The sequence below is a fragment of the Dama dama genome, chromosome 27 (genome assembly GCF_033118175.1).
Source record: "Dama dama isolate Ldn47 chromosome 27, ASM3311817v1, whole genome shotgun sequence".
Lineage (NCBI taxonomy): Eukaryota > Metazoa > Chordata > Mammalia > Artiodactyla > Cervidae > Dama > Dama dama.
In genome coordinates, this window is record NC_083707.1 from 39,288,769 (window position 1) to 39,308,456 (window position 19,688).

At 41.3% G+C, this 19,688-nt stretch overlaps 1 non-coding gene across 1 annotated transcript; it reads left to right on the forward strand.

Annotated features, from left to right (window-relative positions):
- The first annotated feature begins 19,408 nt into the window (after positions 1-19,408).
- Positions 19,409-19,479, forward strand: TRNAG-GCC (transfer RNA glycine (anticodon GCC)). Its single transcript has one exon. It is a non-coding gene; the product is annotated as a tRNA-Gly (tRNA).
- The last annotated feature ends 209 nt before the right edge of the window (positions 19,480-19,688 follow it).

Consider the following 19,688-nt stretch of genomic DNA (forward strand, 5'->3'; position numbering starts at 1 on the left):
TTATGTATTGTTGCTTATGTAAAGCAGTTTGTGTCTGTTAATCCCATGTTCAGTTGCTAAGTCATGTTGAACTCGCTGTGAACCCGTGGAGAGCTACACACCAGGTTTCTCTGTCTTCCACTGTCTGCCAGGGTTTGCTTAAATTCACATCCATAGAGTCTGTGGTGTTATCTAACTATCTCTGTTAATCCCACACTCCTAATTTATCCCTCCCCCTCTTCTCTTTTTGATAACCATAAATTCATTTTCTATACCTGTGAGTCTGTTTCTGTTTTGTATATAGATTCATGTGTATTGGTTTTTTAGATTCCACATACAAGTGATGTCATGTAATATGTGTCTTTCTCTGATTTATTTCACTCAGGATGATAATCTCTAGGTCCATCCATGTTGTTACAAATGGCAATATCTTATTGGGCTTCCCTGATGGCTCAGCTGGTAAAGAATCTGCCCGCAATGCCGGAGACCTGGGTTCGATCTCTGGTTTGGGAAGATCCCCTGGAGAAGAGAACGGCTACCCACTCCAGTATTCTGGAGAATTCCATGGACTGTATAGCCCATGGAATCACAAGGAATCAGACACAACTGAGCAACTTTCACTTTCACTTTTTTCTTTATTATGGCTGAGTAATATTCCACAGCGTATATCTTCTTAAGCCAACTTTCTCCTTTGACTATGACAAAAGTTAGACAGCACTACTAGCATTTAGTGGTGAAGATGGGGGGAGGGGGGAGATGCTTTATGACCCACAATGTGAAGAATACTCTTGCCCAATAAAAAATTGCTTCATGTCCTGCACTAATTTTGAATGTCCCACAGAACAGTTAGCACAAGTGAAAAATCTATTTGTAAGCTTCCAATTCTAGAGTCTAAGTCTATTTTACATTTAAATATAGTGTGTTGCGCAGTTTTAATATAAACTGAATTATGCAATGATACAATTACAAAGTGAAATAAGGAAACGTGCTCCTCTGATTTGTTGGAAACTCCAGGAGCTCTTGGTTGTTTCATGAAATCATGTTACCAGTAATTGTGCCACTTCTGGTATTTGAATCAGCTCTCTCAACATCACCTTAGAACTGTCCACTAGCAGCGATTCTATGTTTGGGGACATCCCGGCATCACCTGACCACTTCACTCTGCTTTCCAGAGCAGTGGTGCCTATGTGTTTGCATATTAAATACACATTTTATTGTGAATGTCTTCCTTAGATTTTCCCTTTATATTACATTAGAACATCATACTGATTTTTAAAAATATTTTACATGTGGTTAAGCTATATTAGATGTGAATTTTATTTCACGAAAAAGAAGTGCTTTAAAAACAAAAAACGACCACCTCTGGTGGCACAGACAGTAAACAGTCTGCCTTAAATGCAGACTCGGTCAGGAAGAGCCCCTGGAGAAGGGAATGGCTACCCACTCTAGTATTCTTGCCTGGAAAACCCCAAGGGCAGAGAAGTCTGGCAGGTGACATTCCATAGAATCACAAGGAGTCAGACACGACTGTGCAACTTTCACTTCCACTTACTGTTATAAAAAGGAGGCCTTGTCCAGTAAGATTGGGAATGTCTATTAATAGACTTTATAAAACTCAAATAAGCCCAATCTGCCACCTCCCTACCCAACACTCACTCATGCACTCATTTGGCGCTCAGTCGTGTCTGACTCCTTGCAACCCCACAAACTGTAGCCCACCAGGTTCCTCTGTTCATGGAATTCTCCAGGCAAGCATACTACAGCAAGTTGCCATTCCTTTCTCCAAGGGATCTTCCTGACCCAGAGATGGAACCTGGGTCTCCTGCATTACATGCAAATTCTTTACTATCTGAGCCACCAGGGAAGACCCTGCACTAGTAGCAAAAAAGCCCGTTGGTGACAAAACCTTCTTATACCAAACATAACAACAGTTCTGATTAACTGAACACCTATGATGTACCAAGCCCTATGCTACACATTTTCCATATATCATGTCTAACCCTCAACTCACCAAGGGAGGTAGTATTTATTATGAGCTCTATTTTACAGGCAGGAAATACACACAGCACAAAGGCTAGATAACTGACTGAAGTCACACATCTGTAAGTGATTTGATTCAAGGCAATCAAATTCAGGAAAGGCTACCCACTCCAGTATTCTGGCCCTGAGAATTCCATGGACTGTATAGTCCATGGGGTCGCGAAGTGTTGAATACGACTGAGTAACTTTCACTTCACTTCACTTCAATCAAATTCCAGTGTCTTTGACTTTGCCGAAGACAGATGGGTCAGAATTTCAAAACTTGAGAGTTGGTAAGTAGCCAGGAAAAGTCATGCTCAATTTGGCTGAATTAACTGTGGAAAAGTGAAAGGAAAGAATAAACAGGACACTTGTCACCACCTATCGCCTTCACCCGAACATTCAGACTCACACTCAAGCACCCACAGTTTCCACCCCACCTCAGGTCTTCAGCAACAGCAATTGAAAAGTGGTTTGTCTGAACTGAAATGTGTTAGACATGTCAAATACACATCAAATTTTCTAAGACTGGGCACAGAAAAAAGGACAGCAAACTATCTCATCAATTCTTGTTCTTCAGTCCCTAAGTCATGTTCAGCTCTCTGCCATCCCATGGACTGCAGTACACCAGGATTCCCTCTCCTTCACTATCTCCTGGAGTTTGCTCAAATTCATATCCATTGAGTTGGTGATGCCATCCAACTACCTCATCCTCTGGGAAAGATTGAGGGCAGGAGGAGAAGGGGATGATAGAAGATGAGATGGTTGGATGGCATCACCAACTCAATGGACATGAGTTTGAGCAAACTCCAGGAGATAGTGAAGGAGAGGGAATCCTGGTTTACTGCAGTCCATCCGGTCCCATCACTTCACAGCAAATAGATGAGGAAACAGTGGAAACAGTGTCAGACTTTATTTTGGGGGGCTCCAAAATCACTACAGATGGTGATTGCAGCCATGAAATTAAAAGATGCTTACTCCTTGGAAGGAAAGTGATGACCAACCTAGATAGCATATTAAAAAGCAGAGACATCACTTTGTCAACAAAGGTCCATCTAGTCAAGGCTATGGTTTTTCCAGTGGTCATGTATGGATGTGAGAGTTGGACTATAAAGAAAGCTGAGTGCTGAAGAATTGATGCTTTTGTACTGTGGTGTTGGAGAAGACTCTTGAGAGTCCCTTGGACAGCAAGGAGATCCAACTAATCCATCCTAAATGAGATCAGTCCTGGGTGTTCATTGGAAGGCCTGATACTGAAGCTGAAACTCCAATACCTTGGCCACCCATGCAAAGAGCTGACTCAATTGAAAAGACCCTGATGTTGGGAAAGATTGAGGGCAGGAGGAGAAGGGGACGACAGAGGATGAGATAGTTGGATGTTATCACCGACACAATGGACATGGGTTTGGGTGGACTCCGGGAGTTGGTGATGGACAGGAGGGCCTGGTGTGCTGTGGTTCATGGGGTCACAAAGAGTCAGACATGACTGTGTGACTGAAATGGACTGATATGTTCTCATGATAATGTTTTTGGATATACTGGGTAAAAAATAGATTAAAATTCATTTCACTTATTTCTTATTATCAAGGTTTCTAATGAGACTATGAAGTTTTCTTAATTATAGTGGCTCACTTAATATTCGCAGTGGACAGAGCTGCGATGGATGACTTTCCTGTTGGTCAGTATCCTTTCCCAGCACCATAGGAATCTGCAAAAGCTCAGAGTCTAGGGTAGCTCCTTCTGGGAGTGACCACTCAGGCCACTGAAAGCAGCAGGAGAAGAGCATGGGTGTGTGGGGAGGGCAAGGTCAACAGAAGTTCCTACACATTTTCATTGTGTCCCTTTGGTCACTCAGATCATGGGGACCACATGTTCACACCCTATTTATTACTATTATCTTTATCCCATATGCTTCTCACAACTGCCGGCACATGGGAGCAGTAGGCAAAATCTGGAACAAAAGCTGTGCTTAAATACACGTGTTAAGAAAAGTCAAAATATTTGGTGTATTACCTAAATATGATATTGTTTACATTTACAAACAGCAAAGATGTTAGCTGGTAGTTCTGCGGAAACCCAGACAAGTGGCATGAGCTCATCACAGCCTGAAAGCACTAGCAATGGTTTCAACATAAGCAACTGAAAGGCAGGGGAAAGATGTCTGTGATCTCACAAGATCAGACAGACCCTCAGCTTCTGTACTCTGATCCAGTACTGATTGCAAAATCCACACAGACAAAACACAGGAAGGAAACTGAACTGAGAGAACTGGACTACAGATGTCAAGATTTTACTCACACTCATTCGCTGACCAAAATATCAAGTTAAAAAAAGAGAAAGTTTCTGGACAAAGCATGTGTACCCGTTCGGGGTCTGTGAATAGACTGGCTCGTTATTTCTTATATATCCTAACTGTGAAATATGACATACTTTCGGGGAGGGAAAGAGAGAGAAGGAGGGATTGAGGAGTGAGGAAAGAATGAAGGAAGGAAGAGGAGGAGGCAGTAAGGAGGGAGGCAGACGGGAAACTTCAACTCAAAATGGTCCAAAGTGTATCGTCGTCTGTTGTGGTTTCCTCCCACCACAAGTCATATTCTTTAGAGAAACTCAACACACTTGTCTGATACACAAGACCTGGCCCTGCCGGAAAGAACAAAGAAGAGCTTCTCATAATTACGTGGACAACAGTGTGAAGCCACTATTTTAACTACTTGGCTCGGGTCTCTGAGCTCATTACTGGGCACATCCTCATGAGGACCATTTGAGTCTTCTGCTGAGCCAGCTGAGCTGGCTGAAATCATACAGATTGTTGTTGTTGTTTACTCGTTAAGTTGTGTTTGAGTCTTTTGTGACCTCGGGGACTGTAGCCCACCAGCCTCCTCTGTCCATGGGCTTCCTCAAGCAAGAATACCAGAGTGGATTGCCATTTCCTTCTCCAGGGGATTTCCCCAGATCAGGGATCAAACCAGCATCCCCTGCATTGACAGGCAGATTTTTAACACTGAGCTACTAGGGAAATATTTTCTGATTATAAGAAATCAAACTAAAAATCAGTAACAAAGATGCCAGAAAACTTGCCATATACTTGGAAACCAAGCAACACATTTCTAAATAAGTATGTCTAAGGGAAAGTCACAAAGGAAATTAGAAAGTATTTTTAATTGAATGAAATTGAAAACACAATGTATCAACATCTATGAAATGCAGCTAATGGAGTGTTTAAAAGGAAATTTATCCCAATAAATGTTCATATTACAGAAGAGTCTAAAATCAATTATCTAAGCTTCTACCTTAAAGAGATGGAAAAGAAGATGCTGCCGCAGACTAGACTGCCAGGTTCTTCTGTCCATGGGATCTCCATGGACAAAGAATAAAAGAAATCAAAACCCAAAGAAATCCAAAGGGAGGGAAAGATGGAGAGCAGAGCAGAAATCAATGGAATTGTAAGTAAACAAAAAAAGGAGAAAATTGAAGAATCAAAAATCTGGGCTTTTTAAGATCAATAACATCAAAATTTTTACAGTCAAACTGATCACAACAAGAGAAAGAAGGCCCATATTGCCCATATGAAGGATAAAAGAAAAGACAAAGCTATAGTTCCTACTATGGAGATGGGAATGGCAACCCACTCCAGTATTCTTGCTTGGAGAATCCTGTGGACAGAGGAGCCTGGCAGGCTACAGTCTTTGGGGGAGCAAAGAGTCAGACACAACTAAGCAACTAACACTATAGTTCCTACAGATATTAAAGGAATGAAAAAAATATAGCAAATGAATTCTTACAGTAATTACTCCTTTATATACGTCTCCTTCTGTTTAGCATTTTTAGGGGGAGATTCATTCGAGGTGTTGTGTATAAAAGTTAATTGATTTCATTGTGATGTAGTATGTCTCTCTATGAATATACCATAATTTGTTTACTTATGCTACTGTAAATTGGCTTTTTTATTTTCTCCATTTGAGGGCTATTGGCATAGCTATAAAACTGTCATATAAAGATTCTTGTGTGTGTCTTTTGGTGCACTTTACAAAGTCAGTTCTGTTAGACACCAGGAGTGGAATTTCTGCATTACTGGCTATGCATGTGTTTAGTTTTACTACATACTGCCAGAGGATTTTTCAAAGTGACTGTGAATTTATACTTCAAACACTAGTTTACAAGTGTTGCTTTAGCTCTTCATTACTTGAAGGACTCATGAATGATTACCTTCATTGTAGTTGACAGTATTTATTCTTATGCAAAGCCCTTTCTTATTTCCAAAGACTGCTAACCTTTCCTCAGGCAAAAGTCAGGCACAGTGTCCTGGAGTGACCTCGTGTGTGGGGACTGGACAGGAAGATGTAATAAGCTTAAACAGTTCTCTGAATACATTCTCACTGTGCTTGAAGCAGGGAAGACAGAGCCCCATTCTTCTGTTTAGAGGGATGGAACTCACAGCATGACAACAGCTATCTCTCTTTTTTAAACTGTGGTGAAATTGGACTTCTCTGGCAGTCCAGTGGTTAAGACTCAAGAGACAGCAGAGGGCACAGGTTCGATCCCTGATTGGGAAACTAAGATCCCGCATGCCATGCAGTGCAGCCAATAAATAAATAAATAAAGCATGAAAAAAAATCACAGTAATATTTTAAAAGGATAAAATAAAATTTAAAATATATATAACACAAAGCTATTTGAACCATTTTTAAGCATACAATTCAGTGGCATTAATCACATTAGCAATGTTATTCAGCTATCATCACTCTCAATTTCCACAACTTTTTCATCATCCCAAAGAGAAACTCCGTACCCACAAACCAATAACTCCCACAACTCTCTCCCCCATGCCTGGAAAGCACCATTCTATTCTCTGGTTCTGTATCCACAGCTTTCTCTTAAATGTCATCACCAAATCTCCTCCCTACATTAAAGCAGCTGAACTTTCTATGCCACTGTGATACGTACAATGCCAAAGAATCATAAAACACAGTCCCAAATACTTCCGCTGAGAATTTTTCGTCTGACTCCCACACTCCGGAATTTCATTCTTTGTATATGTTGATGGCTCAGTCCAAATTTCTCCATGAAAATCCTATTACTTTAGTGAACTACTTATTATCCCTTTAATCCTCCTGCATCTCTGACTGTATTTTTGTACTGTCCTTCTAAAGAGTCAGAAATTTTTTCACAGAAGAGTTTCCATGAGTTCTGCTTGCCATAACGTGGCTGACGATTGAACTCCCTGCTTTGGTTTTGGCAATTCAGGAAGCGGAATATTTCCTAATTTGGGAAATGTGGGTTTAATAGATCCTACAGTGCATCAGTTGGAATGGTATGAATTTAGCTACTACCGTGGGAGTTCCCCAATAACTCAGCATTTCTATAAATGTATCATCCTTGCAAAAGGATGTTCTTACATGTTTGCACAGCACTTTTGGCCTCTCCAGCAAATTGAAGATAATGAAAACCGGTAGTAAAGTGTTAGAAATTGTCTCCTTTGGTGATACTTGGAGGAATTGCCCATAAATTGTGATCTATTACCTGTAACAAGTTCTTTTGAAATCTCCTTAAGAGCAAAAGAGATCCTTCATCTCTCAAATGACATCCAGCCTGGATAAAGAGTGCTTTTCCTCCCAATAGAATGAAGCACCTGCCTCATATGAAGAAGTGTATATATGTATTTTAGTAACGAATCTTCCCCAGATTGCTGTCATTTCACATTGCTAGCACTGTACACTAGAACTTACACTGGAAAGGACCTCAGGAAATCTTTCATTCATCATCATTTCAGAGGAAACTGCCCAAACTGGCAGGAGGAATCTTTCTGCCAACTGTGTAATAGTACCAATGATCCCACAGACCAGCGAGCATCTTGACAAAAGGGCAAGCCTTCCTCACCTACAGAAAGCTGTCCTAGGTAACAATCTTCCCATTTAAGCTCCATATCAGAAGTCTCAAACTTGTCCCCTTAAGGGCCAGAGAGCAAATATTTTATATTTTCTGGGCCTTCTAGTGTCTGTCACAACTACTCAGCTCTGCCATTGTAGTGCAAAAGCAGAATATGGAAACAAAATGGGTTTTGTTACAATAAAACTTTTATTTGCACAAACCAGCAAGGGGGCGCCATCTGACCCACCTTCAGTAGGATGCCAACACCTGCCTACATAGTCCTGAATTTTAAATCAGTTATTATGCCTTTGCATTAAAAACTGTCCTTGGCTGGACTTCCCTGGTTGTGCAGTGGATAAGAATCCACCCGCAGTGGACACAGGTTCAATCCCTGCTCCAGGAAGATTCCACAGGCTGTGGAGCAGCTGCACCTACGGGCCACAACTACTGAAGCCTATGCGCCTAGAGTCCATGCTCTGCAACAATGAGAAGCCACCACAATGAGAAGCCAGAGCACCACACCTAGAGAATAGCCCCATTCTCTGCTACTAGACAAAGCCCACAAGCAGCAGCAAAGACCCAATGCAGCCAAAAATAGATGAACAAATGAATAAATAAAGCAGTGTGTACACATAAAAAACATCTTAATAAAGAATTGTCCTTGGCCTGAGAAGGTAACTAAGTCTGTATTATTATCAAAAATTCCTTATTTTTAAGGAATTTAAATATATATATGGCAGACCCCAAACCATATCTTTTCAGCTTGGGTTCTCCTAAACCTGCTTCAGTTGCTGGCCAATTAATTTATGACAAAGGAGTCCACAGTATACAGTGGGAAAAGGGCCAGTCTCTTCAGTAAATGGTTTTAATAACTATTTAACCACCAATGTTTAATAACTATTTAACACCTACTATATGAACAGATCCTACAGTGTATATATGTATATTTATATACCCCATCCTTTGGAATATCACAGATTAGGGTGGCATCACAGGGCAAGGAAACAGGCAAATCTGAATTCAGAGCCCCACTGTGCCTCTCTGCCATCTGAGTGAGCTTGGATTAGGTACCTCAGTTCTGTAGTTTCTTCATCTGAGGAACGGGGACAGTGTTACCTACATCCTATGTCTCTATGCACGTCAGTGAGATTGTGTACATAAAGCCCCAGGCAGAACCTGAACACAGAAGCCCTTCAGAAATCAATTTCTTTCCCTGCTTTCTTCTTAGCTTAGAAGGTCAGGACATAAAGAACTAACAGAGGACCAGGAACACCACAAATCCATTTTCAGACATGTACTCAAACCAAAGCACACGTGGTCTTTATCCTGGGGGATTATAGATTATATAACCAGAAAGGTTCTGACTGATCAGGAATGACTGTGTACAGAATATGAAGCACCTTCACTATGCTCGGAACAGAGAACCTCTGATCTCGCAGAAGCACCCACTACAAAAGCTCTCGGCCTTCCTGGATGTAAAGACATCCTAGAACCTACCTTTTCAAAAATTATTTTCCAACATGCTTGCCCACATTCAAAGAGTATTTTGCTTCATTTTTGTTATAAAGTTGGATCAATAATGGGTTGGCATAGTAAGTGCTTGCAATTGTCCACCCTTCGAGGCTAATTTCATCAAGAATATCTGGGTCCCCGGAGACTCAGATTGAAGCAAGCGCCTATTCACTCCTCTGCCCTCGGCATTCTCATCCTCTTCTGCACAGGACTTCCCTAACTCACAAACCAAGGAGAAATTACATGCTGAATTATGATGCCATATAACACATACGCACAATCAATATAGTGGTTCTAATGTCCACAACAGTTACATTTCTTCCTCCTTCACACCAGATATTACAGTTGTAAATTTTTCCCTTTAGAAAATTACAACTTTTCTCATGTCCTACCAGGCAAGATAGCATCTCTGTTGCCGCCTTCCACACCTCGCCTTTATCTCTGTAGACTCCAAAGAGAAATGGGATATTTCCTGCCATGTCAGTAAATAAGGATGTCACAGTCATCAGCGATTGTAGCCTTCCAGCATGAGCTGGTGAGCCTTGAGGGAACTCAGGATGTGAAAACACAGGATCCTAGCCTCAGAGAGCTGAGGTGCATATCAAAGGAATGATTTCACTGAGCCCAGACTCCTTCACCTTCCCATATATAGAAAAGTGCTAAATTCATTAACTTGGGATTTCTGGTGTTCTTTAATGAACAATAACCTTTTGACATTCAAACTAATTGTTGCAAAATTTCTGTAACTTTTCTTCCCTGGGCTCCTCAGAGCAGTTCCCTCAGAGCTACTTGAGATGCTATCTCCTAGACTTGAATCCCTAAAAATTTCCACCAAGTAAAACATAACGCTCAACTTTTAGGTTCTATTTTTTCAGTTGACACCAATATCAACACAATTGATATTGTGTTGTGTTACAGCAGCCTCTGTGCATACTCTCATGTTGGAGGATATACCCTCCAAGACGTTTCCATACTGATCTTACCTACTAAAAGAAACCCAGTCTAATATACCGGTGTCAACAAAAAATATCCTCATGGTTGCAGGAAGAATTAGCTCTACCATTTTGTATTTTAAATGTTTAGAATAACTAAAGCAAATTTTTTAGAGAGTCCAGGTTCCACAACTAAGAAGTCAGCAGATTGGGAAGGCACAAGTAATCTGATAAAGTTTCATTTCAAGCAAAGATGCACTTCTCAGGGCTTAGATTTGGAGAAGAAAACTGGGCCACATAGGGGAAAAATATATTCTAATTGTAAAATCACCGTTATTGAGCTTTCTGAAACTCTGGAAACTTCATATAATAGGATAGCGAATTGCTTAAAAGTAAGGGCTTTTTTCACTCACTAGCTAGGTGACCTAAGGACATTGCTTTATCTCCCTGAGTCCTAGTTACCCTGCCAAGAAAACAGAAATTGTAATAACATTATTTACCTCATACACTTATCGGGAGGATTGAATGAGCTAATGCATACATAACCACTTAAGTGACAAGGACAAATGTGTTCCGGCCTGAGTTCGCCCATATTTTCTTCCACTAAATCCTTCAGAAGAAAAGGACAGTTTTCATTCTTTTTTCTTTGCTTTTTTTTTTTTCCCTTTTCTTCCCTCACTTACCCTTGAAAGGCTTCTGTCTTTGCTGACTTCATTCCCAAATTTGGGGGATAGATTCGAGAGCAGGGGGTAGTCAAAGAGGTAGAGAAAAAGTGGGAGAGAAATAAAAAGATGAACCTGCACAGACTTCAGGGAAAGTGAGAGGCAGCTGAGAGAGAGCCTGGAGCAAGTGGAATAAGAGAGATTTCAGGAGAGGAAGGGTCTTTGGAGATGTGTTGAAATATCTGCTGCTATGGTTTATGTGTTGAATACCCTCTAATGATACTGATATTTCCTTTTATTACCTTGGGTTGCTGTTAGAGCTTGTTGTTTTTTTTTCCCCGTTTTTAAAATTTTTGTTGGAGTAAAAATTGCTTTTCAGTGTTGTGTTAGTTTCCACTGTACAGCAAAGTGAATCAGTTATATGGATCATATATCCTCTCTTTTTGGATTTCCTTCCCGTTTAGGTCACCACAGAGCATTGACTAGAGTTCTCTGAGCTACAGAGTAGGTTCTCAGTAGTTACCTATTTTATACATAGGATCAATATACGTCAATCCTAATCTCCCAATTCATCCCACCCTCCCTTTCCCCCTTGGTATCCATATGTTTGTTCTCTACATCTTTGTCTATATTTCTGTTTTGTAAATAAGATCATCTCTATCAGTATTTTTCCGATTCCACATACAGGCGTTAATACACAATATTTGTTTTTCTCTGCTAGGGGCTTCTTTGATTGTGACTCCACACATTCCGAGACCAAATAGGAACCTAGCTTATCTGTGTGACAATCGTGGTGGTGACAACAAAGACAAGATGACTGTACGATGCTCTTCTTGTACGCAGATGTGTGCTGCCGTGATAGTTACTACTTTTCCATGGAAACGGGATACTGTTCTGAAGTCAAAATTTACTCAAAGAAGAGAGCATGAAAAAGAATATTCTGGGTCCCACGTAGGAAACTGATGCTATTTCTTTGAAGAATTATAAACAAACTTTCAAGAAACTTTTAAGGAATATTTGCCACAATTATTTATCTAAAATCCCCAAATCAGACAACAAAAGCTAGCCAGAGGCTCCTAAAAAATTCCGACATAAGAAAACATACCAGGCAATACAGAATAGAGAAAGACAAAGTCAGATTAAGCAACAGTAGATAGCAATCAGCATTGACAAGAAGACATTCTTGGTTCTCAGTTTCCACATTTGTAAAACAAAAAGGGTAAAAGAGATCATATTGCCCTACTAACCATTAAGGTCCCGTGGAGTTGCCTTTGAGATGAAAATGACTGGGCTTCCCTCAGTTGGTAAAGAATCCACCTGCAATGCAGGAGACCCCGGTTCGATTCCTGGGTCAGGAAGATCCCCTGGAGAAGGGATAGGCTACCCACTCCAGTATTCTTGGGCTTCCCTTGTGGCTCAGCTGGTAAAGAATCCACCTGCAATGTGGAAGACCTGGGTTCAATCCCTGTCTTGGGAAGATTCCCTGGAGAAGGGAAAGGCTACCCACTCCTGTATTCTGGCTTAGAGAATTCCATGGACTAAAGAGTCAGACACAACTGAGCGACTTTCACTTTTGAGTTGTAAGGGCTCCAAGTCCTTCACCCCAACTTCAATCAAAGAGACATACCCTCTGAACCTTACTTGACTAAAGATAACATTACATTTGGATTTTTTTTTTTTAAAGAATTCTCTGGATTAAATTTTTTTTCAATATTAAATTAGCAAGTTTACTCCCTGCAGGATCTAAAGCATTCCCAGACCTACATATGTTTTTAAAATTGCTATAAACAATATTTCCCATCTAAAATGTGTGCAAATGGATTTTATCAGTAATTCACTCAAGGTTTACAGAACGTGATTTTATTAAAGAATACTATTTTATGGGACAGTTCATTTTAAATCAATTAAGCATTCAACTGTAGAATTTAAAAAGAGAAGAGCAAAGCAAAAGCAATGACATCAATAGATAGAAAAGAAATGAATTCATGTGATTAAGGTAAAATTCTTATCACAAAGCCTGACACAAAGTAAGTAATTACACCACTAGCCAAATAAAGAAAAGGTTAATTTATAAACTAAAAAGCAAAAAAAAAAAAAAGTAGCAATTATCCAAAAGCAGGATCTAGGAAGGAATTGTGTGGGGTGCGGAGAAGTAGGGTTGTTGGTGCTTAGTTGCTAAGTGGCGTCCAACCCTTCTGCAATCCCATGGACTGCAGCCCACCAGGCTCCTCTGTCCATGGGATTTTCCAGGCAAGAATACTGGAATGGGTTGCCATTTCCTTCCCCAGAGGACCTTCCCAGCTCAGGGATTGATCCCACATCTCCTGCATTGGGAGGCAGATTCTTTACCACTAAGCCATCAGAGAAGCTCGAGAAGTAGGGTAGGAGACCCTAAAACAGACCAAACACAGCAGATCTGATCAAGGAGAAACAAAACCGCAATCTAAATAAATATCATTAGAAAGAAAATGACGCAAGTGATGTAAAGAGATTGAGAATTATCATCGTCTTTAAACAAGGTGAGAGCATTTAGCTAAACTAGGAAAAGCGCACAGAAACTCGAGGATTCAACGTCTCTGAGGGTTCCTTATTTGCTATTGGTCGTGCCGAGGGAACGTGTGAGTAGATTTTGAAGATTTTGAAGGAACTTGAGTAGTCTTGCCAGGTGGTATTTGCCTTCAACTAGAAAAAGCCATAGCTCTTATTTCTGAAGGTTTAGAAGGCCCAGGAAATCCAATATGTTTGAGGGTACACAAAGGTCTAGATCCCACATACAAATATTCTATTCTTGCCAAATCAGGGCCCTGACTTTGTCACAACAGATGTGGAAAGGTTAAAAATTCAAATTTTCCGGGACTTATGAAACTCTTACAATCAACACACACACACACACAACAAAATACAATAAATATATAATTAAGAAAAGAAATAAATCTAAAAATAAAATAAGCCTGAAGGACTGAATTCTATGCTTCCTTTTCTTCTGTGTGCACAGGGTATTTCCAAAATCAACATCTGAATAACTGAATGAGTGAATGATTGCTTGTTAATTATCTGCACATAAAGAAAACTTAGCTGATGATCCACCCTACACTGCCTCAACAAAAGGAAATTTTAAAAAACTGTATCAGGGTTAATCTAGAAAATCTAAATGTAAAAGGTACTAAAAAATTTTTCTTATAAAATTTCTTAAAAATTTTTGATATATACTACTCTTCCAAGCCACACGAGTATAAAAGTCGAAAAGAAATTACTGGCTAATTTGAATATTTCAAATCAATGTATTGAGAGAAATTGCCTTATAATTACTTAAAATATAGATAAAACATTGTATTCTTATCCCTTCTTCTGTCCATGTGCTCTTCCCCTTTTTTAGAACAGGCTTTGCCAACAGTCCTTGTTTTTCACCCTCATTTCTTTAACCTTGAGATCAGAAGTTAAATTCTTCACGTGAGAATCAGTTGATGTTCAGAAGCCTTGTGAACTGATTTTGAAAACCTCTTGAGGTCTTTAATGCCACTTTAAAGCAGTTCTTCCTATCAGCAGGTATTTGAAATCTCTCTCCTGCAAATTACCATTTCCCTTGGTTCACAAGTCCAACCTGAAAGTTTAGAAATAGGTTAGGGATTTGAAAAATTCAAAGTCAAATCCCCTGATAGAAAGCAATGTGATGACAGAGAAAACTCAAGAGTTTAATCAGTTTTGATGCCTAGATGGGTCATGAATTGAGCAACTCAGTTAAACCTTTGGCTCTTTCATTGTATTAAACCAAGAGAAGCAAGTGCTTGGATCTGCCAGTTTTGCAGGAGAAATGAGATTGTTAGGAGCAATGTTTGCCAGAAGTGAGTGCACAACTCAAAAGATGACCCATGTTGGTGGGAATGCAAACTAGTACAGCCGCTATGGAGAACACTGTGGAGATTTCTTAAAAAACTAGAAATAGAACTGCCATATGACCCAGCAATCCCACTTCTGGGCATACACACCGAGGAAACCAGATCTGAAAGAGACATGTGCACCCCAATGTTCATCGCAGCACTGTTTATAATAGCCAGGACATGGAAGCAACCTAGATGCCCATCAGCAGATGAATGGATAAGGAAGCTGTGGTACATATACACCATGGAATATTACTCAGCCATTAAAAAGAATTCATTTGAATCAGTTCTAATGAGATGGATGAAAGTGGAGCCCGTTATACAGAGTGAAGTAAGCCAGAAAGATAAAGACCAATACAGTATACTAACGCATATATATGGACTTTAGAAAGATGGTAATGATAACCCTATATGCAAAACAGAAAAAGAGACAGATGTACAGAACAGACTTTTGGACTCTGTGGGAGAAGGCGAGGGTGGGATGTTTCGAGAGAACAGCATCGAAACATGTATATTATCTAGGGTGAAACAGATCACCAGCCCAGGTTGGATGCATGAGACAAGTGCTCTGGCCTGGTGCACTGGGAAGACCCAGAGGGATTGGGTAGAGAGGGAGGTGGGAGGGGGGATCGGGATGGGGAATACATGTAAATCCATGGCTGATTCATGTCAATGTATGACAAAAACCACTACAATATTGTAAAGTAATTAGCCTCCAACTAATAAAAATAAATGGAAAAAAAAAAAAAGATGACCCAGAAATCCATCATTTCTCCACTTTGCCAACCTGAGCATGATTCTTTGCTTCTTTGTGGCCCCGTGGAAATATGTGCTTAGTCACTCAGTCATGTCCAACTCTCTGGGATCCCATGGACTGTAGCCTGCCAGCCTCCTCTGTCCATGAGGATTCTCCAGGCAACAATAGTAGAGTGGGTTGTCCTTGCCCTCCTCCAGGGGAATCTTCCCACTCAGGGATTGAATCCAGGTCTCCCGCATTGCAGGCAGATTCTTTACTGTCTGAGCCACCATACTATTAAATAAAGGTTTCAGTGGCTTGCAGCCAAGAAGCAAATACTAAGGCTTGATTGGCATATAGCTCTAATTACCAATACTTTTCCCTTAGAAACCCAGCTTGGATATTACCAGGAAAGGGGAGGCATTTAGATTGACCAAAAAAGTATCATTAGATGCCCTTCTCAAAACTATCTACCTACTCTTTCTCTTACCACATTCCATCAATTCAAGTTAATTTGGATAAAAAGCTTCTCTTTAGGGCTACAGATGGGTATTAAATATAGTATAGTATAAATACAGTAGTCATTTACTCCTTAATGTTGAAAAGCACAAAGTTAGTTCAGGGTCAATAATTGGGAGTTTTTTATTAAAGGAAACAGAAGGAAGAAAAGCAATCATGAGAAGTACACTCCTTAGGATCGAGGTGTACAGCAGACCACAGGGGAGCTGGGAACTTGAGAACATGTCAGTACCAAGTGGATCCTGGGAGCAGGAGGTTGGGGTGGGTATGAAAGTAGAGATGGAAAAGGAGAGAAGTGGCCGTGGTTTGCCAAGTAAGTGTCCCAACATACATTCGTGGGAAATCTTATTGGATGTTCCTCTGACTAATGTCTTGATTGGAGTGATGCAGCAGATTTACTTGGAAAACTGCGATCTTCTGTTTGCCACGATTTATTCCCCACTCCCCAGTCCTCAAGTATCATTCCAGTTCCTGCCTCCTTGGGGATGAAAGTGAGAAAGAAAATGGAGAAGAGAGGGGGGAAAGCCAGTTGCCTGCAGACACAGGAAAAGGTAGGTTGCTCCTGCTCCCAGGACCTGCATTCTGGCCCATTGTTGCTGTTAGTCAATCACTAAGTCGTATCCGACTCTTTGTGACCCCATAGACTGCGACATGCCAGGCTTCCCTGTCCTTCATCTCCCAGAGTTTGCTCAAATTCACATCCACTGAGTCAGTGATGCCATCCAACCATCTCATCCTCTGCCCTAAATCTTTCCCAGAATCAGGGTCTTTTCCAGTAAGTCGGCTCTTCACGTCAGGTGGCCAAAGTATTGGAGCTTCAGCTTCAGCATCAACCCTGAATATTCATTGGAAGGGCTGATGCTGGAGCTAAAACTCTGTCCTATAATATTCTATTAAGATTTCTCCTACTCATGTGAGCCACTAGAAATTATTCTCCATAAATGAGTTAGATCTCTAAGACTGACATAATTTAGAATACAGATGCCTTACAGCAGGTCTTTTTCAAGTGGTTAGGGCTATTTAATTTTTTATTTTTATTTATTTATTTACTGTTTTTTTTTAGGGCTATTTAGACGCAAGGAGGAGTCATCATAAAGTAGAATTAGTCTTAGAATGGTCACCAGGTAGAGGCATAAGAGAAGATGAGAAAGATTGCAAGGCCAATGCCATCCCTAAGTTAGGATCCACTAAAAAGAGAGAAACCACATAGTAATGTGAATGAGAAAAATTTAACATAAAGGATTACTAACATGGAACTAGAATAATGGAGAATTGGCTAATAAGAATTAAAGAGAATTCTTAAGAACCAGGAGAAGCAGATATAATACATGGAGCACCCGGTATCCTTAAGGTTGAAATGGGTACCCCAGAAGGGCTGAAAAGCAGTCCCCATTGGGAAGGGCAAAACCACATCCCCACTGGATGGTGGGAAGTGGCTAGGATGCCTCATTAGTGGGATTTGCCTGAAACCTGGCCTCCAGGCATCACAGGAAACTCCTGGCCTCTAGGAGCTGCTGAACCTGGGAGCCCCTGGGAGTCCCTGGAAGCCTTCACTGCAGGAACCCACTGCAAGAGGCACCAGGACCCTGCGGGCTCCCAGAACAAGAGGAAGCCAAGCCACTGCAAGCACAGAGCACCAAGCAAATGTACCGTGAAGGGGCCAGGCTGGAGAACACGAGGTTGCTGCAGAAACCACACTCTCCAGGAGCCCAGGACCGGACACACGGGAGATGCTGGCCGAGGTGAAGGCCCTGAGAGTGTGGTGGCCGGGGGCGCTCTCATCAGCAGGGCGCCAGGAGGCCTTAGGTGCCCGATGTCCATGTCAGGGGGTCGCCAGGCCAGAGTTAGGGCCGGGGTCTTTAAAATGATGGTGTGCTCCGGGACACAGAGCTTGAGTTGAGTGCCACTGGATGGTACCTTCACACACACACACACACTCACACACGCACATGATCAATTCATGGAGAAGAAGCCCACAGCTGCAGAATCAGGAAGCCCCATCTTCTATTGCCATCCTCCTTATTTAACTTATATGCAGAGTACCTTGTGTGAAATGCCAGGCTAGATGAAGCACAAGCCGGAATCAAGATTGCCGGGAGAAATATCAGTAACCTCAGATATGCAGATGACACCACCCTTATGGCAGAAAGCGAAGAGGAACTAAAGAGCCTCTTGATGAAGGTGAAAGAGGAGAGGGGAAAAGCTGGCTTAAAACTCAGCATTCAAACAACTAAGATCATGGCATCTGGTCCCATCACTTCATAGGAAGTGATGGGTCCCATCATTTCATAGGAAATAGATGGAGAAACAATGGAAACAGTGAGAGACTATTTTCTTGGGCTCCAAAATCACCGCAGATGGTGACTGCAGCCGTGAAATTAAAAGACACGTGCTCCTTGGAAGGAAAGATATGACAAACCTAGAGAGTATATTAAAAAGCAGAGACATCGCTTTGCTGACAAAGGTCCATCTAGTCAAAGCTATGGTTTTTCCAGTAGTCACGTATGGATATGAGAGTTGGACCATAAAGAAGACTGAGCGAGGCAGAATTGATGCTTTTGAACTGTGGTGTTGGAGAAGATTCTTGAGAGTCCCTTGGACAGCAAGGAAATCAAACCAGTCCATCCTAAAGGAAATCAACCCTGGATATTCATTGGAAGGACTGATGTTGAAGCTGAAGCTCCAATATTTTGGCCACCTGATGTGAAGAGCAGACTCATTAGAAAAGACCCTGATACTGGGAAAGCTCGAAGGCAGGAGAAGAGGACGACAGAGGCCAAGATGGTTGGATGGCATCACCGACTGGATGAACATGAGTTTGAGCAAACTCCAGGAGATAATGAAAGACAGGAATGCCTGGCGTGCTGCAGTCCATGGGGTCGCAAAGACTCGGACACCAGTGAGCAAGAGAACATCTACCGTGTTCCGCTAGTTCCCCCTACTGGCAAAGCTTGTCATATTTATGTCAGAGAAGGTAGCGAAGGGCGAATAGACAGCTGAGAAATAATAGATTGACAGTGGTCACTGTATCTAGCAAAGAACTATAAAACTCAATTCAATGTAACTATAAACACCAATACTACATATGTCACCCTGAGATAACTTCGTGTTGTGTTAGTCGTTCAGTCGTGTCCAACTCTTTATGACCCCGTGGACTGTAGCCCATCAGGCTCCTCTGTCTACAGGATTTCCCAGGCAAGAATACTGGAGTGTGCTGCCATTTCCTTCTCCATGAGATTACTAAGAAAGCCCATTAAGGTATAGTCTTGGATAGGTAATAAGTAATAACAGTCTCTTGGGGATTCCCAGGTGGCTCAGTGGTAAAGAATCTGCCTGCCAAGCAGGAGACGTAGGTTCAATCCCTGATCTGGGAAGATCCCCTTAAGAAGAAATGGTAAGCCACTCCAGAATTCTTGCCTGGGAAATCCCATGGACAGAGAAGCCTGGCAGGCTACAGTCCACAGGGTCACAAAAGAGTCAGATATGACTTAGCAATGAAACAACAACAGTTATCTAGTTTACTTTTTATCGAGGTATAATTGACATATGACATTAGTTTCAGGTGTGCAACATAATTTGATAT